Source organism: Asterias rubens, chromosome 1 (genome assembly GCF_902459465.1).
Source record: "Asterias rubens chromosome 1, eAstRub1.3, whole genome shotgun sequence".
NCBI lineage: Eukaryota > Metazoa > Echinodermata > Asteroidea > Forcipulatida > Asteriidae > Asterias > Asterias rubens.
The window spans coordinates 32,428,008-32,453,848 of record NC_047062.1 but is presented as its reverse complement, the minus strand read 5'-3'; the positions used below and the strand labels follow the sequence as shown (position 1 = coordinate 32,453,848).

The window sequence follows — 25,841 nt, the reverse complement described above, 5'->3', positions numbered from 1 at the left end:
GGGTTAAACTTGTTCTACTGACTGATTTGGGACCATTTTATTTTTCGGCCAAATTTTAAAAATGGGACTTTTTGAGCCAGGATTTTTTGTTTAAAAAACTGCAAGGGGTTAAACTTGTTCTTTTGCCTGATTTGTGACTATATTATTTTCCGGCCAATTATTAAAAATGGGCCTTTTTGAGCCAGGATTTTTGGCTATAAAAACTGCAAGGGGTTAAACTTGTTCTTTTGACTGATTTGGGATTATTTTATTTTTCGGTCAATTATTAAAAATGGGCCTTTTTGAGCCAGGATTTTTGGCTAAAAAAACTGCAAGGGGTTAAACTTGTTCTTTTGACTGATTTTGAATCAATTTGGTTTTCGGCCAATTTTTAAAAATGGGACTTTTTGAGCCAGGATATTTTGTTTAAAAAACTGCAAGGGGTTAAACTTGATCTACTGACTGATTTGGGACCATTTTATTTTTCGGCCAAATTTTAAAAATGGGACTTTTTGAGCCAGGATTTTTTGTTTAAAAAAATGCAAGGGGTTAACTTTCTTCTTTTGACTGATTTTTGAATCATTTTATTTTTCGCCCAATTTCAAAAAATGGGTCATTTTGAGCCAAGTTTTTCTGCATTTCTTCCATCAATTTGATGGACATAAAGTTTTCGTCATAGCGCCCTCTAGTGACCGTAAGTATTCGGCCTCCAAAAGAAAATTCTCGGCATTAGTTTTTGCTATAGCGCCCTCTTGTGGGCGGAAATACTTAGGCTAAAAAATACCTATGTATAGCGCCCTCCGCGGCTTTAAACTTCTTGGCACCATAGGCCGCAAATGCCCGTGTTTTTCAGGCCGAAAAATCCAAACTTTATGGCCCCGAATCAGACAAAGAACAAGTTTAACCCCTTGCAGTTTTTGTTAACAAAAATCCTGGCTCAAAAAGGCCCAATTTTAAAAATTGACCGAAAAATAAAATGGTCCCAAATCAGTCAAAAGAACAAGTTTAACCCCTTGCAGTTTTTTTTACAAAAAATCCTGGCTCAAAAAGGCCCATTTTAAAAATTGGCCGAAAAATAAAATCGTTCCAAATCAGTCCAAAGAACAAGCTTAACCCCTTGCAGTTTTTTAAACAAAAAATCCTGGCTCAAAAAGGCCCATTTTTAAAAATTGGCCGACAAATAAAATGACACAAAATCAGTCAAAAGAATAAGTTTAACCCCTTGCAGTTTTTTAAACAAAAAATCCTGGCTCAAAAAGGCCCATTTTTAAAAATTGGCCGAAAAACAAAATGACCCCAAATCAGTCAAAAGAACAAGTTTAACCCCTTGCAGTTTTTTAAACAAAAAATCCTGGCTCAAAACGGCCCATTTTTAAAAATTGGCCGAAAAATTAAATGACCCCAAATCAAGTAAATGGACAAGTTTAACCCCTTGCAGTTTTTTTAACAAAAAATCCTGGCTCAAAAAGGCCCATTTTTAAAAATTGGCCGAAAAATAAAATCGTCCCAAATCACTCAAAAGAACAAGTTTAACCCCTCCCAGTTTTTTTAACAAAAAATCCTGGCTCAAAACGGCCCATTTTTAAAAACTGGCGTAAGAATTAAATGGTCCCAAATCAGTCAAAAGAACAAGTTTAACCCATTGCATTTTTTTTAACCCCAAATCCTGGCTCAAAAAGGCCCATTTTTAAAAATTGACTGAAAAATAAAATGAGGCATAAAAATCAAATTCGTGGAAAATTGCTTCTTTCTCAAATGCTAATTCACTTCAGCGGGAGCCGTTTCTCACAATGTTTTATACTACCAGCCTGTCCCCATCGTTACCAAATGAAATTTTTTGCTGATAATTATTTCAATGAACATGCAACCAGAATTTACTGAGCAAAAGAATAAATGCCTGGCACAGCAATGTACCTTAATTTATTTTCATTCAGTACAGCTGAGAAAACACAATAAGGAATTAAGCTGATGACCTGAAAACATGTGCCTGTATGGATATACATGTTGGGTGTAAGGTGTTGTATAAGTGCACCATTGCAAGCAATTTAACTAATTTATCACTTTTTTTTGGTTATATCATCCTGGTAAGGCTAGTTAAAAGCAGGGCCACCACGTGCAGGTCCCAGGATACCAGCCCCGACATGACAAGACGTCCCTAAAACACGCCCAGGAGATCAACAGGTCCCTCATACTCTTTTCACTGAGCGCCCAGGTCCATGTCCCCGTCTGAGGGGGGCACCCCCTACTCCCGAGACGTGGTCCCTAGTCCCATGGCCTAGACTAGGAACTAACCCGTTTGGTCGACCATAATTGTGATAACACCAGAGCATCCTACCCGCTGAGGAAGATGATGCACCTTTAAGATCAACCACCAGCTGGGAAACAACCGGCCGGGCTGAGACCCCACATGCCACGTGCATGTGTCCAAGTCCCTTTTCGCAATTAAGTTTGGAATTTCACATGCTTTGTACTTCCGGATTCCAAACAATTCGAGTGCCACACCACCAAGCCTCTAAGATCGCCAAGTAGCGCATAAAATCGCATCATATGTGCTTGCTTGCAATGGTGCACCTATTTACAGAAATGTTAACTGTTTGTTTAAAAAAAAGAAAAAAAAGAAAAACATGTTACTAACAGCATGAACACATCTAGAATAGTTTTCATCATTTAAGAAAAATTAGTGGAATGTCCTTCAATGAACATCTAGGGTGTCCTGATGACTAGATGCTGATGTTTTCATAAGATAACATAAAGTGACTTTTAAAAGCTTGACAGGACTGTCAACTCACTAATGCTAGAAGGATTTTTCAAACACAATATCAACCTCTGCCCTCGGATTCAAACCCCACGATAAAAAAGAAGCAGTTATACAAACTCTGGAATATTACAATATTGGGGACGAGGTGGCCACAGACGCAAGTCTTTGCCAAATGATGATGATACATACTACAGCTCATGTCTATTCTGACATAGATTTGTGTACCAGCATAATGTCTGACATTCTCTAAAATTACCAGAAAGTTCAATTTGGAACTGGGTGAAAATTCTGTCACCATGTTCCCGTTACTCTGCAAGACTTGCAATCAAAAGGTTGTGGGTTCAAATCCTACCAAACTCAAAAGTTGATTTCACAATGTCTAGTATAAGTATTGTCGTCTGGTGGAAATAAATGTTATGTTGGTTGGTTACTGAATCACAATATCTTGATTTATGCAACTCATAATCATAGACAATAAATCAATGTTTGTTTGAGATTTCAACTTTGCCAGCTTGGTGTTTATATTCTCTTGTGGGAGTTTGCCGAGTTCCCTTGATGGGAAGCTCATAAAGACAGACAGACAGACACATAACATTTTATTAAATGTTTTCAGGAACTTACCTTTCATTGGAGAGTGGGTTCAGCAGTCTTGCATGTAGATAGATCTCTTTGTATATGGTAAGCTTTTACTGCAACACAAGCAAAGTGCAAACTTTACAACTTCTGTTTTATAAAAAAAAATGGTAAAAAATAAAATCCAAGCATTACTCGAGTGGGATTCAAACCCCCCCCCCCACAGTTTCGCCAATGGTTTATGATATTAATCACTACAGTATTACATATTTGGTTTGGGGTAACACCATGTGTGTATCTACTTGCCAGGTAGACTTTGGGAACTGTCTTTCTTTATTCTATTACCGCGGAGTAGATGTATCAGATGTGTGGAAGACTTCTAAGTTCTGAAAAGAACTGTCCTGTTTTTTTCCTTCACTTTTGCTGTGTGGAGGGGATCGGCACCGTATTGAGGATGCTCAGGCTGATGCAGTTTGGCCATGTGGAGAGAAAGGAGGAGCAAACTGGGTGAAGAGGTGTACCAACGTAATTATGGGTGGGTTCACACCAAATTGGAGTTGTTGCAAGGGACGCAACATACAGGGGCAAGTAGAGAGAGAGCCATAAAAACGACGTGAGGATGCTAATGTTTTTGATTGATGGAAATCAGGTGTTTGATTGCCCAGAACCATTTCTTTGCACCTCACGTGCCCCCCTGCCCCAATTATAGAGTCTACTAATTAGTTGAACTACCAAGGAAAAATGACGGCCTTAAACCGTCATGATGATGATAATGTTTTTGATTAATGGAAGTCAGGTGTTTCATTGATTGCGCAGAACCATTTCTTTGCACCCTGCCCCAATTTATTTATTAGTTAAACTTCCAAGGAAAATCAACAGCCTTAAACCGACATGATGATATTAACGTTTTTGATACATGGAAATCAGGTGATTGCCCTAAACAGTTTCTTAGCATCTCACTTGTCCCGGGCCCTGACCCTGCCCCCAATTTTAGAGTCTACCAATAGGTTGAACTACCAAGGGAAAGTGATGATGAATTTGAATGAAAGAACCTAGGATTGACTCACACTGGATCCTCTAAACCCCTATAAATAAGCCCAGTTCTCTCTTATCTCTTCAGTCTCCTGACAATGACTAGAGCAAGCTAGTCTTAACGTTGAGATCAATTCTAGAACTGACTCCGCGGTAGTTAACAGTTAATGACGATCCTGTAAGATAAACTAGTAATCCAAGGCAATTTTTGGTTACAGCTCAATAGTCTAAATGTTTGCTGGTCTGAAGGTTCAATCGTCCGAATTTACAATAAAGTTCGATCGTCAATTCGGACTATATCGTTGGTTCGGTCTACCAAACCTTTGGACCAGTTAACCTTCGGATCAGTGAAGCTACGGACTAATGAACATTCAGACTATCGCGTCAAATGTTCGGACTAACAAACAATATTTCATTTTCGGACTAATAACCCCCTGTTATTGGAAATTTGTTCGTTCGGACTATCGAGCCTTCGGACTATTGAACCTTCGGAGGTACGGACTGTTGGACTATCAGACGGACACCCCAATTTTCTATACCTTCTGCCTGGGTAGTGTTTGAAAGCAGGACAGTTCTTTTCAGAACTGACAAGTCTCCCGAACATCCGATAAATCTACTCAGCGGTAATAGAATAAAGAAAACAGTTCTCTAAGAACAAACTCTACCTCGCAAGTAGATACACACATGGTGTTACCGCAAACCAAATATATATTAATACCTCACCATGCAATGCCTCAAATCATATAGGCCTATAGGATAGATTTCTTTACTAACGACCATTTTAATGTTCACTTTTCCTTACCTTTTACCGGTCTGATTGTGCACTGTTAGAAACGTCCTCATCTTCAGGTTCCAGGAAATGAGCTTGGTTGTTTATCCATGATTCCTTGATGTATAGAATGCCTTGAAGACTCTGATGTTTCCCATCGTTGCTCTCTGAAACTTTCAAGACTCTAGTGAAATTGATTTGCTAGACTTGGTTGTGGGACATCAGGCTTCTCATGCTATAAAAGGTTAAAGGAAACATTATTCATTAGGGCGCTTGAAAAAAAGAAGCAGTTGTAAAATGAACTTACTCTCTTAATAACGGGCCCCATTTCACAAAGAAATAAGATTGATCTTAACTCTTCTTGAGATAATTGATTGAATCTTTGTGCTTTGTGAAATGTTGAGTGAGAATCATGTATTGAAAATTTCACATAGCTTCATGGTATACTAGTCTCTGGTAATTTTGCTAGTCATAGCCGAGCAGTTAAGACCACCGGGTTCAGGCTCTGGTATTTGATCAGCAGAGTGTGGGTTTGAGTCCTTAAGCAAGACACTTAACCATGATTGCTTCATAGAGTTGGGGATGTAGTGCTTTCTGCTCCACTAGCCAAGCTCCTAGTAGATGATACCAAACTAAGCCTACATCCGTAGGGACTGTAAAAGGAGTTACCCTGCCACAGGAGTAAATGTAGGTGGCAACAGCCCCTGGATAAAAAAAGTTAATTGTAGCCTTCAGGCGTTGTGTGTCAGGTTTTGGATGTTGCTGAGAGCAGGCTTGATACTTCACGCAGGCGATTGCCTCCATGTTCCCTGGTCATTCGTATGGACTGTGAAAGGGGTAACCCTATTTCAGCCCTAGGAGTAGTTGGCAACGGCCTCTGGAAAAAATAATTGTAGCCCACACCTTGAAGTGGCCTTCAGGCCTTGTGTGTCAGGCGACTTGCATAACAAAAAAAACAGGGTGCCCTTTACCAAGAAGAAAATGCCTTGATGCCCTTGCCCTTACAAAAACGAAGCATACAGCCCTGTGAGAGACAATGGTCTCCATTTTTTGAAAAGTTACAAGAAACCTTTTCTTTGAAGTTCAACCTTAATCATGTTAATGTTGAATGTTACTGATGTTCACCCAGTTTCACCACAAATCCTGAGGTAGTTATGAATACTACTTAAAGACAGTGGACACTATTGGTAATTGTCAAAGACCAGTCTTCTCACTTGGTGTATCTCAACTTGGTGCATAAAATAACAAACCTGTGAAAATTTGAAAAAAACACCCCCGTCACACAAATTTGTGTGCTTTCAGATGCTTGATTTTGAGACCTCAAATTCTAAATCTGAGGTCTCAAAATCAAATTCGTGGAAAATTTCTTCTTTCTCTAAAACTACGTCGCCTCAGAGGGAGCCGTTTCTCACAATGTTTTATACTATCAACCTCTCCCTACACTCGTTACCAAGTGAGGTTTTATGCTGATAATTATTTTGAATAATTACCAATAGTGTCCACTGCCTTTAATGAATGAAACTAGGATAGATTTCTTTACTAAGAACCATTATGTGAACACTTTTTCTTACCTTTTTTTTCTGTTCATTTACCGAACTCATTGTGCACTGTTAGGAACATCCTCATCTTCGGGTTACAGGAAATGAGCTTGGTTGTTTATCCATGATTCCTTGATGTGTAGAATGCCTTGAAGACTCTGATGTTTTCATCGTTGCTCTCTGAAGCCTTCAAGACTCTAGTGAAATTGATTTGCTAGACTTGGTTGTGGGACATCATGTTTCTCATGCTATAAAAGGTTAAAGGAAACATTACTCATTAGGGCGCTTGAAAAAAAAACAGTTGTGAAATGAATTTACTCTCTTCATGGGGCCCATTTCAAAAAGAAATAAGATTCTTGAGATGAATCTTAGTGCTTTGTGAAATGTTGAGTAAGAATCATCTGGTGAAAAACAAGTCTTAAAAATGCATGATGCGTCATGTGAGGTCCTTTATGGAAGGGGGGAGGACAAAGCCAAAACCAAATATACAGAATACTTACCGGTAGAGTCGAACTAATAATTTGCATAACCCTATGCCGCGAGGCAATAATGCTACGACTTTCACACACACACACAATAGCGCCCTCCACCGTCCTACCCACATAGCCCCGCCACATGCCTGCCACAGAGTCGTCTTCTTTTCGATAAGCCCTACCAAATGTAAGCACCCAAGGACCGAGTATGTGGGGAAGGAGGGAGGGATACTCTACCGGTAAGTATTCGTTCGTAGACCCCATCAACACTTCTGTGGGGGGGGGGGAGTCTACCTCACTCTACTTACCGGTAGAGTCGAATTACTAATTTGCATAGACTCAAACCGAGGAAAGGCGGTGGGTATACGCGGTGCTACTGCATGTCTTAAGGGGGCGTAGGACCCGGCGCGCTCAAACCTTCAGAGAATGCTTCGCGGCCGCTAGGCCCGATAGTGGTCCATGCCCGACAGGGGGTGTCGTCCCCACGGGTGATCAAAACATTAATAAGTATTGTTAGCACTGTAATACCCTGGGAAACTCACCTAAACATGGACTGACGAGGTGGAGCTTGTTCTGGCTTTGCAGCTTGGCTGGCTGCCTGTAACACCGCTCTATCCGCTCTCCCACCCACCTGCAGAACGTCCTTCACAGGTAGCAGTCGGAGAACGACTGTCCTGGGGGAACGGAAGTAACCCCAGTATTGACAGTCGAAGCTCTCCCAAATTTCTTTACACTACTCATAATTTAACTCAAAGAAATCAAACTATTTTCTTTCTCAAACTCTCTACAACAACAATCTATAACTCTACAACTTCAAGTCTTTATAAAAGCTCTCAGCAAAGGATAAGGTGTTTTTAATATATCACAAAAACAGTGAACTTTTGGACACAGATTTATCACATCCTTACTTACTCGCAGCTAAGAGAAAAGAGGACGACTCTGTGGCAGGCATGTCGGGGGGCGTTGTGGGTAGGACAGTGGAGGGCTCGAGTGTGTGTGTGAAAGTCTAAGCATTATTGCCTCGCGATATAGGGAATATGCACATCAGTAATTCGACTCTACCGGTAAGTAGAGTGAAGTAGACTGCGTGGTTTTCTTTTTACTTGCGAACTAACACGTCGGCCATTTATGGGAGTCAAAAATTTTACTTCCATAAATGGCCGACTGTGTTAGTCTACCAGGTAAAAGGAAAACCGTGCAATTTCGAGGCGTGTTTGTGTGGATCATTGTATTCTACTTTTACAGCATCTCTCTACCCTGGGCTGGGTTTTCCCCTTATTTTCTCCCGACTCCGATGATTGATTGAGCCTTAATTTTCACAGGTTTTTATATAGAAGTTGTGATACACGAAGTGTGCGCCTTGGACAATACTGTTTACCGAAAGTGTCCAATGGCTTTAAGGAAACAATATACATTAGAGTGGCCTTCAGGCCTTGTGTGTCAGGCATTTAAAAAGCCTATGACTGTTTGGATGTTGTTTTGGTAAGACACTAAAACATAAATTGTCTTTGATCAAAGATCAGTTCACCCAGTTTCACCAAACACCCTGGTGTTTGATGGATTCCCAAGATAGATTCCTGAAAGAGCAATGAATGTTGAGTGAAGGGTAGGCAATTTTGTGTGTATTTTGCACAGTCAGTCAGTTCTTATAACGCATTTCACAATAATCATCTCAGTGTGCTACCCTGGTCATTGGGCCAAAAATATTCCTTTTTAATCTCAGCACCCTTTGGAGTATACAACTTGAGCAACCGTAGTGCTCCAAAGGCTTTTTTATGATACATAATATCGACCGCTACCCTCGCAGGAACTTGTACCCATTTATATCCCTGGGTGATGAGAAGCACTTATAGTGTAGCATCTTGCTCAAGAAGGGTCACGACAGGGATTCAAACCCAAACTCCGATGACTCAACAACCAGAACATGAATTCGATGCTCTTAACCACTCTGCCATGGCACCCTACAAATCAAGATCGAGGCTTTCTTTCAGTTTCCCATCTGCCTCCATCATTCCTCAGGCCGGCCAAGCGGACCATTTCTCATTTTCTGTTCTGCCCCTTTGGACCAGTCTGTAATGAGCAAAGGGGGTTAGTAGGATCGGCTTACTTGTTTTCTTTGTTTCCAGGCGGGCAGCTGTCAGCTTGCTAAGGTGGGCAGCTGTCGTAGGCCACACTAGAAATATTTATCATCACCGAACAGCATCAAGTCCTCATCCTGGTATCGCCTTAAAGATGACCCAGGGGTGCAATGACATCCACGTCAGCCGTCCTGTTTTGAGTGATTTATAAAAAATGCAGTACATGTAACTTATTGTGACACAATCAGACTGTATTTTTATCCCGTTTAGACGAGATAGTCAATTACGGTGACATGAGCAGAACGGTTAACAGACGTGGCTGTGACCCATGGCGTATTTATGAAAAGTTAGTTTAAAGGCACTGGACGTTATTGGTAATTACTCAAAATAATTGTAAGCATAAAAACTTACTTGGTGACAAGCAATGGAGAGCTGTTGATAGTATAAAACATTGTGAGAATTTGCTCCATCTGAAGTAACTAAGTTTTCTGAGAAAGAAGTAATTTTCCACTCAAGTATTTGAATTTTATTTTATAGAGACCTCAGAGTTAGATTTTGAGGTCCCGAAATCAAGCATCTAAAAGCACACAACTTCGTGTGACGAAGGTGTTTTTCTTGAATTATTATCTCGCAACTTACAGGTTTGTTATTGTATGCATACATTGAGATACATTGTACATCAAGTGAGAAGACTAGTCTTTGACAATTACAAAAGTGTCCAGTGTCTTTAAAGTGGTTATTTTGAAATGGTCTTGAATCACGTGAAGCACTTAGTGTAACAACTCTACGTTATGGCGGTCATGGATCCTTCGGAACAAGGTAAAAAGTTCAGGGTTGAGAGTCATGATTGCTGACAAAAAAGTCAGAGACTGGGATTGCATATTGTTGTAACATTTTGATATTATGTCATTTTCACCTGTAAAGGCAGTGGACACTATTGGTATTACTCAAAATTATTAGCATAAAACCTTATTTGGTGACGAGTAATGGGGAGAGGGTGATGGTATAAATCATTGTGAGAAATGGCTCCCTCTGAAGTGACATAGTTTTTGAGAAAAAAGTAATTTTCCACAAATTTGATTTTGAGACCTCAGATTTAGAATTTGAGGTCTCGAAATCAACCATCTTAACGCACACAACTTTGTCTGACAAGGGTGTTTTTTCTTTTAATATTATCTCACAACTTCGATGACCAATTGAGCTCAAATTTTCACAGGTTTTTTATTTTAAGCTAATGTTGAGAAACACCAAGTGAGAAGACTGGTCTTTGACAATTACCAATAGTGTTCAGTGTCTTTAAGCACCCCTTTGAATTTAGTAGAAAAATATCAGCTTATTTTCTTCACCAGAAAAGTTTGGGAAATAGTGCTTTCGGCTCTACCAGCCAGGGCACAATTTCATAGAGCTGCTTTTAAAAGCACAAAATTGTCGCTTAAGCGAAAAAATCCTTGCTTAGTAAAGTCAGATTACCGGTCAAGACTACACTCAATTGTTAAGCTAAGTAAACAACAGCTAAATACCAGTCACAAGCAATGTATACATGTATGGCATGAAATTTTGGCCAGTAACAAATAGGCGAGCTATTTTCGTGCTTAAGAAAATTATTTGCTTAAGCAGCTCTATGAAGTTGGGCCCTGGCTTCTTGTTCATGATAGCCTACACATAAGGGCCCAATTTCATGGCTCAGCTTACCGCCGAATTCTCTGCTTACAATTAGATTCCCCGCTTGAAGTGCTAGAGCAAAATTTCTGCGCTGGCTTTGTTAGCGTAGAATGCCTGAAATTGACTAGTTGCGTGGAGTGTACGCTTGCGCAGAAGCCAAAAGTCGCTGTTAACCCATGAAATACGCTTGCCGTAAGCACAGAACTCCCTGCTTCCGTAAGGGCCAATTCTTTGCTTTTGGTAAGCAGAGCCATGAAATTGGGCCCAGTATATGGACTGTAAAGGGTGTAACCCTGTTTCAGCCCAAGGAGTAGGTTGCAACTGCCTCTAGAAAAGGCTTTCCGGCCTTGTGTGTCTGGCAACTTGCATACAAAAGACTAACTTAAAGGGTGGGTGCAGTGTTTTTTTTTATTCATTTAAACGATTAAACATGACTTTTTAAACTTTTTTTTTTTTTTTTAAATGCGCAAGTATTTTAAAAATGGTTTTCAAGAGATTAAACGCTTGCATAAACGTGACGTCATGTCGGGAACCAAGCTGTCTGGCCCCCCCTGGCTGTGTGCATATAGAGACGTGTGCACTGTGTGGCCTGGTACCTAGACGCGTGTAGTTAGGGACCAGACTCTTTTTGCCAACGATATGTTTGAATTCCCGATGTGACGTCGATGGTAGGGGCGGTAACAATCCACAAAAGGGGGGGGGCATGACTTATTCGCTCATTAGGCAAGTCAGATATGTCGGGAATAAACAAAACACATTTTATTGATGTTCAATACATATATCAGAAATAAATGACAGCAAAATTAACTGTTTTATTTTAAATCACTGCAGCATCCCTTTAAAAAAGTATGACTTAAAAAGTCTGAAATTTCTCAACCATGGAAGATGCGAATGCTCACTTTTTTTTCAGGGGAAAGGATAAAATGTTTGTTGGGAATCATGCGATAAGATCAAGTGTGAGCATTGTATTGTATTACTATTACTACAGAGACACAGCAGAAGGAAATGAAAGCCATGTGAAGTGGTTAAAGCCTTAGTATATAGTATCATCAAACTGGCCAAAATCTGTTGATGCGTTACATTGGTTGTTGCTGAACTTACATGCACCTGTTGATGGAGAAGACATTGTTGAATCTTGACACCGGTCAGCTTTGAATCAGGCATGGTGGAGCGGCAGACTTCATCTGTCTGAGTTAGCTAACCTACAATGAACAAAACAATACAAAAATAAATCAATCAATCGATAGTTGTTTTGTGAAAGGAGTATTTTAAAACTAACTTGATACTGTTTTCCTTCAATTCAACTGCAGTACTGAAGAACTATAAGACTCGTTCACGGGAGAGCCAAGTATAGTTTCTAGAAGTAAGAAGGTGCCCTACTGAATCACAAAACCATTTTCGTACGCTCTGATCATCTTTTTCTGAAAGAAAAAAACAAAAATTTATTCAAATTAATAACAAATCAATTTAAAGATATATTTGGGTCTGAGTTGACTTGGGTACGAGTTGACTTGGGTACGAGTTGACTTGGGTACGAGTTGACTTTGGTACGAGTTGACTTGGGATGTTGGGTACGAGATGACCAAAATTCGATCAAAGAATGTACAAACATGTGCTGGTTGTGGTTTTTGTTACTCGGATAACTTTCCGTATGGCGCCACCACTTTTTGACTAATTTTTACAAAAAGGAATGTCTCATTGAGGTAAATTAGATAGAACTATATTATATAACACCCAAGCAGATCCTTGCCATTTGATTGGAGGATTGTCCGTCACGTGATAGCAAATAAAAGTACCATTGCACGCTGAGTCACTCGCCGTGCTTTTTCGTTCCATCCGAAAAGTACCATTGCACGCTGGCACGCTGCCAGCGTGCAATGGTACTTTTCGGATGGAACGAAAAAGCTGAGTAAAAACATCACTGCGTGCGCGTGTCTTTGGTAACGCAGCAGGTGTTACTGCAAGAAGGCATAGTAAAATTACTAGCATATTCGGCTTCTACAGTTGAAATTGTTTGTTTTGAAAGTTGTTTCTTTCAATCAAAATGACAAAGTTCTACTTGGATGTTATATAAAACAAATAATGAATGTTTTTCATTCGTGCAATGGTGCGAATATGTTCATTCGTTGAAAGCTGGAATGTTCCATTCAACTCGGCTCCGCCTCGTTGAATAGAACATTCCATCTTTCAACTCATGAACATATTCGCACCATTGCACTCATAAACATTCATTATGTGTATATTACCATGGCTTGGCTAAATAATTAATAATAGTGTTCCTAATTGTATCATTAATAAACAAAATCCATTAGCTTTTAAATAAAGCCTCTTCTGAGTGCACAAAATTCACTGCAACTTGGCACAGATGACTAGTGAGACTGTAACACATATTACCAGAATACAGACGCTATCACTCAAATCTATCTAATGAAAAGGTGGTGGCACCAAAAAAGGGCTACAATATGATGTTCCAAAAAGGCTGGATGGTGATCACAGTACAGAGGCCTAAAATTAAAAAAGTAGATTCAACTCAAACTCAAAACTCAAACTCAAACTACAATTATTGTACAAATATTACAAGTGAAGTACAATACAACAACAAAGAGAACATTTTGTATTAAAAAAAAAAAAAAAAATTAAAATGCAAAAGTTTCCGGATGGCGCCACCACTTTTTCATTCGATATTTAAATAATAAAGTATCTAAATTTACCTCAATCATGCCTCAAGCTCAATCATGATTCATGTCAATATGTATGAGATATCCCTGTTTAGTGTTTGTAAAAATTGGTGAAAAATTGGTGGCGCCATACGCCTACGGAAAGTTATCTATTAAAATAGTGACCAAAATATCCCTATGTTTAATTAAATTCCCAGGTTGAAAATCCTGTGTAACGAAACAATGTCACAAAAAAACTAGTTACTCACCATCGACGTTGTGTGGTAAACTTCACTTTGATGGGTTCTTTAAAAATGGCGGTGTGATGGAGTGTAACGTGATCATTATGCACTGCAACATTTAAAACAACTGAGGGCGTCCTCTACTCATAGGCTAAGCTCCACAGTGCCAACATTTTTACCTTAGTTACACTATTTGCATTTTTTGGGTCAAAAAAACAAAATGAAGGCCGTTTTCCCCCAAAACCACTAAAAAAAAAACTGTCCGACTACAAAATTTAGGGACTGATTCAGCCCAAATTTGTTTGAAAGTATTAGGTTTGTACAATTACCTTTTAAATATTTCAAAATCCAATACAGCCGCCATGTTGCATATAAAATGGAGAAAAAAAACACAACTTGTGGAATTTTTAAGACAAATTATTTTAGGGCGGCTTCCATCCCTGCATTCAAATTTCAGAGTTTTAGAGCGTTTTCAAGACTTCTTGATATCGAAAATTAAAAGTAGGCGGCTGTGCTCCGAAACGAACTCAACAAGCCTCCCTCCGGGATTTTTGTGCACAGAGAATATCAAAAGTCAACGGGTCACGTCAATTTGACCCCAAATCATTGCTCAATCTAGACAAGTCTAGCACCAATGGATGGACAATTTCAAGGGCTTTCCTCTCGTACAAAAATTAGGGCTATGGGGATTTTCAAAGCGACGCTAGAGGCCAGGGAGTAGACCCGACACACCCCATAAATTTGGGACATTTAATGCATGAAACACACGGCATGTGGTGATTATTGGAGAAAACAAATATATGCCTTGGAAAAAAAGCCCAGACTTATAAAAACTTTCAGCTATGCTTTTGAATCATTCTGGAACTAAAAACGATAGAGAGACGCAGTTTGTACCTGCGTCATCCTGGCATGTTCCTGAATTCAATTTTCAAAGTTTTAGAGCGGCTTCCAGACTTCTTGATACCGAAAATTAAAAGTAGGCGGCTGTGCTCCGAAACGAACTCAACAAGCCTCCCTACGGGATTTTTGTGCACAGAGAATATCAAAAGTACAACGGGTCAATTTGACCCAAAATCATTGCCCAATCTAAACAAGTTTAGCACCAATGGATGGACAATTTCAAGGGCTTTCCTCTCGTACAAAAATTAGGGCTATGGGGATTTTCAAAGCGACGCAAGAGGCCAGGGAGTAGACCCGACACACCCCATAAATTTGGGACATTTAATGCATGAAACACACGGCATGTGGTGATTATTGGAGAAAACAAATATATGCCTTGAAAAAAAGCCCGGACTTATAAAAACTTTCAGCTATGCTTTTTGAATCATTCTGGAACTAAAAACGATAGAGAGACGCAGTTTGTACCTGCGTCATCCTGGCATATCCCTGAATTCAAATTTCAAAGTTTTAGAGCGGCTTCCAGACTTCTTGATACCGAAAATTAAAAGTAGGTGGCTGTGCTCCGAAACGAACTCAACAAGCCTCCCTACGGGATTTTTGTGCACAGAGAAACTCAAAAGTACAACGGGTCAATTTCACCCAAAATCATTGCCCAATCTAAACAAGTTTAGCACCAATGGATGGAAAATTTCAAGGGCTTTCCTCTCGTACAAAAATTAGGGCTATGGGGATTTTCAAAGCGACGCTAGAGGCCAGGGAGTAGACCCGACACACCCCATAAATTTGGGACATTTAATGCATGAAACACACGGCATGTGGTGATTATTGGAGAAAACAAATATATGCCTTGAAAAAAAAGCCCGGACTTATAAAAACTTTCCGCTATGCTTTTGAATCATTCTGGAACTAAAAACGATAGAGAGACGCAGTTTGTACCTGCGTCATCCTGGCATGTCCCTGAATTCAAATTTCAAAGTTTTAGAGCGGCTTCCAGACTTCTTGATACCGAAAATTAAAAGTAGGCGGCTGTGCTCCGAAACGAACTCAACAAGCCTCCCTACGGGATTTTTGTGCACAGAGAATATCAAAAGTACAACGGGTCAATTTCACCCAAAATCATTGCCCAATCTAAACAAGTTTAGCACCAATGGATGGACAATTTCAAGGGCTTTCCTCTCGTACAGAAATTAGGGCTATGGGGATTTTCAAAGCGACGCTAGAGGCCAGGGAGTAGACCCGACACACCCCATAAATTTGGGACATTTAATGCATGAAACACACGGCATGTGGTGATTATTGGAGAAAACAAATATATGCCTTCACTGTTAAAAGAGCTGGGCAAAACATCGCTGGGTAAACGCCATTTGTGATTTGTTGGTAAATTTGTGTTCAACTATTGAGTAAACTTTAGGGTTGATTAAGATAAAAGAGTTACCAACGTTGAGTATAGTTTAAACAACAATTGTTGGATAAACATTGTCCAATTAATTGGTATTGTTTATTAGATTTATCCAACCACGAATTGCTGGGTAGAAATTGGAGAAACATTCCCGGCAGATGGGCATTATGGCGTGAAAGGGCGTGACATTAACCATTTTGTTGTGAACTTTGTTATCGTGCGCACACGCGCTCATTACCAAGTCAAGGAAGTTATAATGCGACGTCGATGATGGCTGACCACCAAGTGTTGAGATTACTGGAGGAGTGTGGCGTTAGGGAACACAAAAATCAAAGCAAAAAAAAAAAGGACCCTTAAATTTACCAAAATGACACTAGTTTTAAGAGTATTGGAAGCAGTGCATAGTTACACACAGCTACTTTTACGATAGAAGAGGTATGCCCATGCGTAACAGCTTTGCAATTAAATTTATTTTTGTTTACAACTCATACAGATAATGAGATCGACATGCAGGCAATGAAGGTGCTGACCGAGGCAGATAATTTGCAACTTATTCCCGAAATCATCCATCGACACTCAACGGGTAAGTGATGAATTTCTCTGAAAACAAGCAGCCTTGCTTTGGTCTTCTATTTGTCACTGTTATCTGAATTTGTTTTATTTAAATGACTCCAGTATGTTTTGAAAACCCAATTTCATGAATCATTTGTTTTCAGAAAATAATTACAATTCTTACAAACCCAACACAAAATAATAGTAACACACATGTCTCTAGTAAATTACCGTTACTCTTCTCAGTATACGGATCTGTCCTGGTGTTCGTGCGTGGTTGTTTTCAGATTGTGCCGTCACCTTGTAAACCCTAACAAGCCGCTTTAAACAGCTCTCATAACTCAAAAAAATAACTCTGTATATCCTCTTGTAAAATAAAATAATAATGATCACTTTACTTGACATTTGAATGTTATATTAGGCGCTATATCTTAAGAACTGAGTATTAGGACATTAACAAGTTTTATTAATTATTCTTTTTATGCCACAGGATATCATAATGCCACACTACCTGAAGGATAGACACAAAGCTTCATCCCCAGCCCTTTGTGCTATCATTAGGCAGCGCTGATCTGGAGTCAAGAAATGCTTTTCCACAACCATCAGTCATGAAAGCAGTAGATGTGTACTACAAGGCACACTATGTGCTGGACTGCAAATACCAAGTTCAGTGCCAGGGGTATGGACTTTTTTTAACACGTGTGTGCTCACCCAGCAAGGTGTGCAATCGAAAGAAACCGCCACACTGAGAGGTCTAATTGCTTAACTTGCACATTAAAACGTGCTGTAAGTCACTGAAGTAATGCTGCACCCATCTAAAAGTATAAAAGGCTACCTACAAGTTATAATTATTGTAGTCGGTGTGTGAGAGAATCACATTATAAAACTTTGTTTTGAAAAAACATGTTGTTGTTGTTGTTGGTTTTTTTTTTTTTTTTTTTTTGGGGGGGGGGTATGTGTATAAGTTAGCAGCTTTAAAGGTTTCATTAGTAAACATAATACAATTTAAAAGTGTAAGTCCCTGTCACATGTGACTGGTCAAACTTGTCTTTCAAGTGTCAAAAAAAATGACAACTCTTGTTTGTATTTTGTTTAGAAAGTACTTTGCTTTACAAAATAACTCTTTGTTTTGAAAGTCACTGCAGCAATATCTGCTATAAACCCATTTAAAATTATATAAGGCTACCTAACAAGTTGATCCTTAGGCAGTCTTATTATAGTTGGTGTGTAATAGAAGCAGATTCTTAACTTTGGTTTGAAACAATGTTATGAGTAAATATATTACATTTTGAAAGTGTACATCCCAGTAACGTCCGACCTGTCTGACTTGTCATGCAAGTGTCATCAAATTGAAGTACTTTGCTTTGCACAATAACTCTCATTGTTTTGAAAGTCACTGCAGCAACGTCTGCTGAACCCATTTACAAGTATATAAGGCTACCTAACAAGTTGATCCGACAGTCATATTGTAGTCGGAGAGTAAAAGAAGCAGATTCAAAAAAATTGTTTTAGTTTGAAACAAACAGGCTTTTTCCGTTGATTTTTTCTGGGGGATGGGGGTGTTTAACCCTTTAGTCCCTGCACCGCCCGAGTTTGCTGAAATCCAACTTCTCAAGATTCTTGCAGTAAATTACTGGAATCGTAGAAAAGATAGCCATGGCTTAATGTGTATGCACAATTTGTTACCCTTTCGGTAATATTTGTCTAAAGGAACAAGTTCTCATGGGAACAATAAATGCCTCTCGTTAAACGGCTACGGTAATTTTTATGGCGAATATTTTTGTGCACGGATAAAATGAACACAATAGCTTTTCAAGGCTTTTGTCTGGCTCAATGCTCATACTGATTAAATACGAAGGCGATAATTTTCGACAATATCATCATAAATGATGAACAGTTTCCTGTTACTAATGAGCGTTTTATTTTTCGTAAGAGTTAAATTATTTCATCATCATTAGCTTCGACAAGTCAACTGTGAAGGGAGAATTAATAACAAAAGTACAACGGGTCAATTTCACCCAAAATCATTGCCAAATCTAAACAGGTTTAGCACCAAGGGCTTTCCTCTCGCACAAAAATTAGGGCTATGGGGATTTTCAAAGCGACGCTAGAGGCCAGGGAGTAGACCCGACACAACCATAAATTTAGGACATTTAATGCATGAAACACACGGCATGTGGTGATGATTGGAGAAAACAAATATATGCCTTGAAAAAAAAGCCCGGACTTATAAAAACTTTCCGCTATGCTTTTGAATCATTCTGGAACTAAAAACGATAGAGAGACGCAGTTTGTACCTGCGTCATCCTGGCATGTCCCTGAATTCAAATTTCAAAGTTTTAGAGCGGCTTCCAGACTTCTTGACACCGAAAATTAAAAGTAAGCGGCTGTGCTCCGAAACGAACTCAACAAGCCTCCCTACGGGATTTGTGTGCACAGAGAATATCAAAAGTACAACGGATCAATTTGACCCAAAATCATTGCCCAATCTAAACAAGTTTAGCACCATTGGATGGACAATTTCAATGGCTTTCCTCTCGTACAAAAATTAGTGCTATGGGGATTTTCAAAGCTACGCTAGAGGCCAGGGAGTAGACCCGACACACCCCATAAATTTTGGACATTTAATGCATGAAACACACGGCATGTGGTGATTATTGGAGAAAACAAATTCATGCCTTGGAAAAAAAGCCCGGACTTGTAAAAACTTTCAGTTATGCTTTTGAATCATTCTGGAACTAAAAACGATAGGGGTTTTTTGTGCACAGAGCTGTCGAAGAAAAGATCACAGATTTATGAAGGTCATTTCGACTCCAGACTACTGCCAATCTTCACAAGTTTACCGCGCCAGCGGTTAGCCTTACCACACCCGATTTATTCCCGGACGAATTTTGTCGTTTTCCTTTGTACATATGCTAAATTACTGGTTGAAATCGAGTGATAACAATGCTTGCTGTTCAACCACAGCGAAAGGTCCTTTCTCTGTGATCAAACACAAGGGCTCAGCCACAAAACATCGGTATTTCTCATGCTTAAAAGGTACTGTGCCATCTATATAGCCAAAGGAATGTGAAACGTTCAGTGTTTAACTCTAACTGGTACAATAGATTGCATAATGGCTATAGAACTAATTCTGGCCAAAAGAATAAGCTCAGGACATACCGTATCTTCAAACCCAGTTTGAGTTTGAGTTATTTTATTATTTTACGATGTGTCTAAACCTTCTTATCGCCATTCACACAAGCTACTTTATATTTAATTATCAAGGTATATTGGGTTAGAGTCAAGCCAAAGAATTTGCCCGCATTGTCACCTTGATGTTGAAACAGTAATGGATTTTCTGCTATAGATTGCCCATTCCACAACGACCTTATGAATAATTTATGTTGGTTTATATTATTATTAATCAATACAGACTTTTGAAATGCTTGGTAGGGAAGATAGATTAAGTTTTTGATGGACACTCCTGATGAAGCTATAATTCATTGCGTCGCAAAGTATGTCTTTTTATTTAGCGTTAAAAATAAAATCTGTGTGAACAAGGCTTTACCAATGTATGTTTTTTGTTATTAGTTAAAGGAACACGTTGCCTAGGATCAGTCGAGTTGGTCTTTGAAAAGCGTTTGTAACCGTTTATTATAAAATGCATATGATAAGAAAGATATTTTAAAAGTAGAATATAATGATCCACACAAGTACCACTCGAAATTGCGTGGTTTTCCTTTTACCTTGTCGACAAACACGGTCGGCCATTTCTTTATGGGAGTCAAATGTTTGACTCCCATTAATGGCCGACCGTGTTAGTTCGCAAAGTATAAGGGAAAACCACGCAATGTTGAGGCAAATGTGTGTTGATCATTGTATTCTACTTTTAAAACATCTTTCTAAACCATTATGCATTTTATAGCAAACTGTTACACGCTTTTCAAAGACCAACTCGACCGATCCAAAGCAACGTGTTCCTTTAACACTCCTTTCCATATGACTTCTTCACTAATTGTTATTTATTATAAACAATGTTGTTACCCTCCCCGTTTCTGAATAAAATAAAATACATTACAATACAATTAGCTTAGAGCATATAATTATAGACAGGCGGGGGTACGGTTTACAACAGCTTACCACTTGCTAAAAGTTAGACTCGCCCTGCCGTGTTCAGACGCTATCACTCGGCGCTCAAAATGGCGGCAAACTTCACAGTTTTCAGTATTCTTGCAGCTCTCCTTCAGACGCATTTCCCGTTCGTATAAATCCATGCATGTCCTGCATCAGTCCATAGACAATCATTGCTACCTTCTTGTGACGGATGCTAAGACTTTTTATGAAGATGAACGGTACTGTTAGCCCTATGGTTGACACTGACTGACGTCCTACCAGGGCTGCAGTACTGTCAGAATTTGTCACGCGTTGGCAGACCGACCCATCTGGCGTACATTGGGTGCGGTCGATTAGCTTCCCCGGGTCGACCCCGGTGTGTGGCGTTTTCTTTTTCCAGGACGAACGTGTGCAGATAATTACCCACGTTCGTCCTGGAAAAAAAAACACGCCACACACCGGGGTCGACCCAGGGAAGCTAAACGAACGCACCCATTATGAGCCACGAGGAACGTGACTTTATTTAGTCAAATCATTATGGCGGTAAAGCGGTGCATGTCAAGACGCGTAATGGGCCGTTATTGCGGTAAAGAGGTGCATGTCAAGACGCGTAATGGGCCGTTATTGAATGACACACCTTGCACCGAAGTGTTGAGAAGACCTGAAACATTTGCAGCTAAAATGGAATGTGGATGGTAATGCTTGCTCAAGCATACTATGAGCCTTTTCGAAACGACGGCTTCGGCTTTGGATTCGGCTCAGGCTAGATTGGCCCTGCCGGTTGTTGGCAATTGTGCGTGCTTTGGGCTTCAGACGAGAGAACGAAGCCTCAAGCCGAATCCAAAGCCAAAGCCATGGTTTCGAAAAGGCCTGTGTACAAGTAATGACCCATAAACATAATTACATTTATACACATGGGAAACCGATGGCAATGATTATAGTCAACCATTTTGTGTCATTTTTGTATCAATCGTTTGAGCCCGAATGGTTCGTCCAAATAATTATTCTACATTCATAAATACCTTTTTGGTCAAAAACATCAACACTTTTTGGTCAAAAAGAAAAAATAAATGCAAAAATTATAATTGTTCAATGATTTATTTCAACACAACACCCCTCCAGCTATGAAATGGTAAAGCCCTCCGCCGCCCTCTCGGGTAAACAACTCCTTATAAGGGAAGGCTGTGCGCGTCGCGCGTATTGCATGATGTGACACAACTGTTTCAGCCGTTGCTCTCGACCAATAGGAATGAAGAAACTGTCTTATAAGAACAGGTGCATGAAGCTTGCGTGTCACACCCATGTTTCAACACTTTCTACTGGTCATAAACAAAGGTTTATACACACCTACGTGACGCGCTCTCTACCAATAAAAATAGCGAAACTGTCTGAGGTATTTATGAATGTAGAATAATTATTTATACGAATGAACCATTCGGCCTCAAACGATGGGTACTTTAATGACACAAAAATGGTTGACTATAATGCAATCGGTTGCCCATGTGTATAAATGTAATTGTGTTTATTGCTCTCTACTTGTACAGCCTTTTTCGAAACCATGGATTCGGCTTTGGATTCGGCTTGAGGCTTTGTTCTCTCGTCTGAAGCCCCGAGCACGCACAATGGGAGACTTTCTGGGACGATAGAGGGCAGCAGACTTACCGGGTAAATCCATTGTTCTCAGAATTATGCGCATGTACAGAACTACGTAAACAATGGGAATTTACCCGGTATGTCTGCTGCCGCCTAGCGTTGGAAAGTCTCCTATTGCCAACAACCGGCAGGGCCAATCGAGCCTGAGCCGAATCCAAAGCCGAAGCCGTCGTTTCGAAAAGGCTCATAGTATGCTTGAGCAAGCATTAACATCCGCATTCCATTTTAGCTGCAAATGTTTCCGGTCTTTTAAACATGAATCTCAACACTTCGATGCAAGGTGTGTCATTACGCATCTCGACCCGCTGAAAACAGTGAAGTTTGCTGCCATGTTGAGCGCCGAGTGATTGCGTCTGTACTCGACAGGGCGAACAAAGCTTGTGGTAGCTGTATCAAACTACACCCTTGATTTTTCATACCATTATCCTAGTTGGCTTTTCTTTTATATTTAATTATAAGTTGGATAGTTGCTCAAAAGTTAGGAATTTTATAATTGATGGGTTTGATACGAAGGATATGAGATGTCTTTAAAAGGCTTTTAAATAATGTAATTGTTTTTTTTCTGGGGGAGAACAAGCCTCATATAGCATTTGAATTATTGAAGAAGAGAAACATATAAATTGAACATTGATGCAACGCAGTGATGAGGGAATTATAATATAATAATAATAATAATTGACACTTAATAAAGCGCCGGTATCCGCCGCAAGCGGCGCTCATGGCGCTACTCTACAAAGGAACAACAAGCAATGAAAGTAGCAAACCAAAAAACAAGAAAATAAACTTAACCAAAAGCTTCTCTATGAAAATGAGTTTTTAAACTGTTCTTGAATGTGTTGAGTGATTTGGAGAGTTTCACAGTGTCCGGGAGGGAGTTCCAAAGCTTTGGTGCTGCGCTTTGAAAACTTCTCTCCCGCCATACATGTTTAGTTGTTTTTTCCTGGAGGAGTTTGTGTTTTGTAGACCGTAAGCCACGATGTCCTGGGGTGTATATCTGCACAAGATCACTTAAATATGCTGGGGCATCACCTTGCAAGACCTTGAAAATAATGAGGCACAGTTTATATGTAACCCTTTGTTGGATGGGGAGCCAGTGCAAGCCGGCTAGCACTGGTGTGATGTGTTCCGTTTTCTTGGTGTAAGTGATCATCCTTGCTGCAATATTCTGTAATCGTTGAAGGCGAGAGAGTTGCGTATTGTTAATTCCGTATAGCGAGTTGCATGCATCTACCTTGGATGTGATGAAGGCATGGACAATGGTTTCAGCAGCTTCCCTTGTGAGGTGATTGCGTATCCTGCCAATGTTCCTGATTGACATGAAAACAGACTTAGATGTTGCTGTCACCTGGCTTTCCATTGTCATAGCTTGATCAAACATCACACCCAAGTTTCGAACAGTAGTGGATGGCTTTATGTAAGCATCACCAACTCGAACATGCTCAATATTCACTTTCATTATTTGCCGTTTGGAACCCAGAATTATGAATTCAGTTTTTGCGTCATTAAGTTTGAGGAAGTTATGATTCATCCATGTTCCGACATCGTCGATGCAGTGTTCGATTCTCTGAAGAGTGGAGTTAACGTCTGCCTGTAAAGGTTTCACTGGTATGTAGATCTGAGTATCATCTGCGTATAAATGATAGTTCAGGTTATACCGACGAATGATGTCCCCGAGTGGCAAAGTATAGATTGGGAATAGTCCAGGTCCAACACACGAACCTTGAGGTAGTCCACAATTCAATCTAGCTGCATCGGAGATGTCGTTGTTAATGCAGACTGCTTAATTGTGTTCTCCCAGCTAAGTATGATTTTAGCCAATCCAGAGCCACACCACGGATACCGATACGGCTTTCAAGACGCTGAAGCAGCTTATGGTGGTCCACGGTGTCGAAAGCCGCCGAAAGATCGAGCAACACTATAAGCCCTATCTGTCCATTATCCATGACGTGTAGCACATCATTCTGTACTTTCAGAAGGGCGGTTTTTGTGCTATGAAAAGCACGGTAGGCTGACTGGTAGTCCTCACATAGGTTATGTTGATGTAAAAAGGGTACCAGCCGTGCCAGAACTACACGTTCTAGCGTTTTACCAAGAAGTGACAAGTTAGAAACCGGTCGGTAGTTCTTAAACACATTCCGATCAAGATTCTCCTTCTTTATGAGAGGACGAATGTGTGCAACTTTCAGGATGTCCGGGAAAATGCCAGTTCCTAATGAAGTGTTGACTATCTTTGTCATGGCAGGTACTATAGCATCGGTAGATTTCTTAAGGAGTGAAGTATCTGCCGCATCGACACGGGACAGGTTTAAAAATGTAAAGAGTTTTCTGAAGTGACATGTCTGTTGGTTATTAAAGTTTGTGGAAAGGATTTGTGAACAACAGTTATCATCCGCGGATTGGTACTCTGGTCTGAAATGGATCTGATGTAAAAAAAACAGTCCCGGTGTCTTGGGGAAGTCTGTAATGACGTCATCAGCTCCTTCAACATCTTCATGGCATTTGAATTGGAAATCTTTCTGGTCTTTTACAAATGAATGTCCTCAATGTAATGCAATTCCTGTCATTCCACATTGATCTATCATACATCTCGACGCAATCCTCTTTACCACTGTTATTTGGTTCTCCCGGGGCCCAGTTGGTGTAGCTCCCGGCAGGGCTGCCGTCGATCCAGACGAAGGAACCCGTGGATAAATCACGTCGGTAGCCGAGCCATGTGTACCAAGACACCGCTCCGTCCATCGTTGTAGCAAGATCGACAAGGAAATCATTTTCCTCTTGGCTCATAATGGACGCCAGATGAGATGGTCTGCCAAGGCGTGACAAACTCTGACAGTACTGTTCAGCTTCATTAAAGGTCTTGGTATCCGTCACAAGAAGGTAACAATGATTCCCAAAACTTGTCCATGGGCTGCGGCAGGACAGGCATGCAGGAGACACAATCAGGAAATGCGACTGAAGGAGTGCTACAAGAATACTGAAAACAGTGAAGTTTGCTGCCATGTTGAGCGCCGAGTGATACCGTCTGTTTTCGGCAGGGCGAACACAGGTTGTGGTAGCTGTATCAAACTGCACCCTTGCCTTTCTTCTGTTATACCATTATCCTAGTTGGCTTTCCTTTTATATTTAATATTTATAAGTTGGATAGTTGTTCAAAAATTAGGATTTATATAATTGATGGGTTGGATACGAAGGATATGCGATGTCTTTACACGGCTTTTAATATAATCGCTGAGATCTTCATGTTTTAATTGCCCCGGCCATAAATAATGTAATTGTATCTTTCCGCACCATATACGCACTTGGTGATAAACACTTTATACTTCATATAAATGCTGTTAGAGTATTCTGGGGGAGAACAAGCCTCTTAGCGTTTGAAATATTAAAGAAGAGAAACATAGAAATTAAAGTTTGATGCAACGCAGTGAGGGAATTATCTGCCGCATCGACACGCGACAGGTTTACAAATGTAAAGTGTTTTCTG

The 25,841-nt window shown here is 40.0% G+C and overlaps 1 long non-coding RNA gene across 1 annotated transcript; it reads right to left on the bottom strand.

Annotated features, from left to right (window-relative positions):
- Window positions 1–3,362: 3,362 nt before the first annotated feature.
- Window positions 3,363–12,049, bottom strand: LOC117294464. Its single transcript, XR_004519535.1, has 5 exons — window positions 11,964–12,049; window positions 9,230–9,391; window positions 6,683–6,897; window positions 5,145–5,346; window positions 3,363–3,426 (listed from the first exon to the last, which is right to left on the bottom strand). It is a non-coding gene; the product is annotated as an uncharacterized LOC117294464 (long non-coding RNA).
- Between the last annotated feature and the right edge of the window lie 13,792 nt (window positions 12,050–25,841).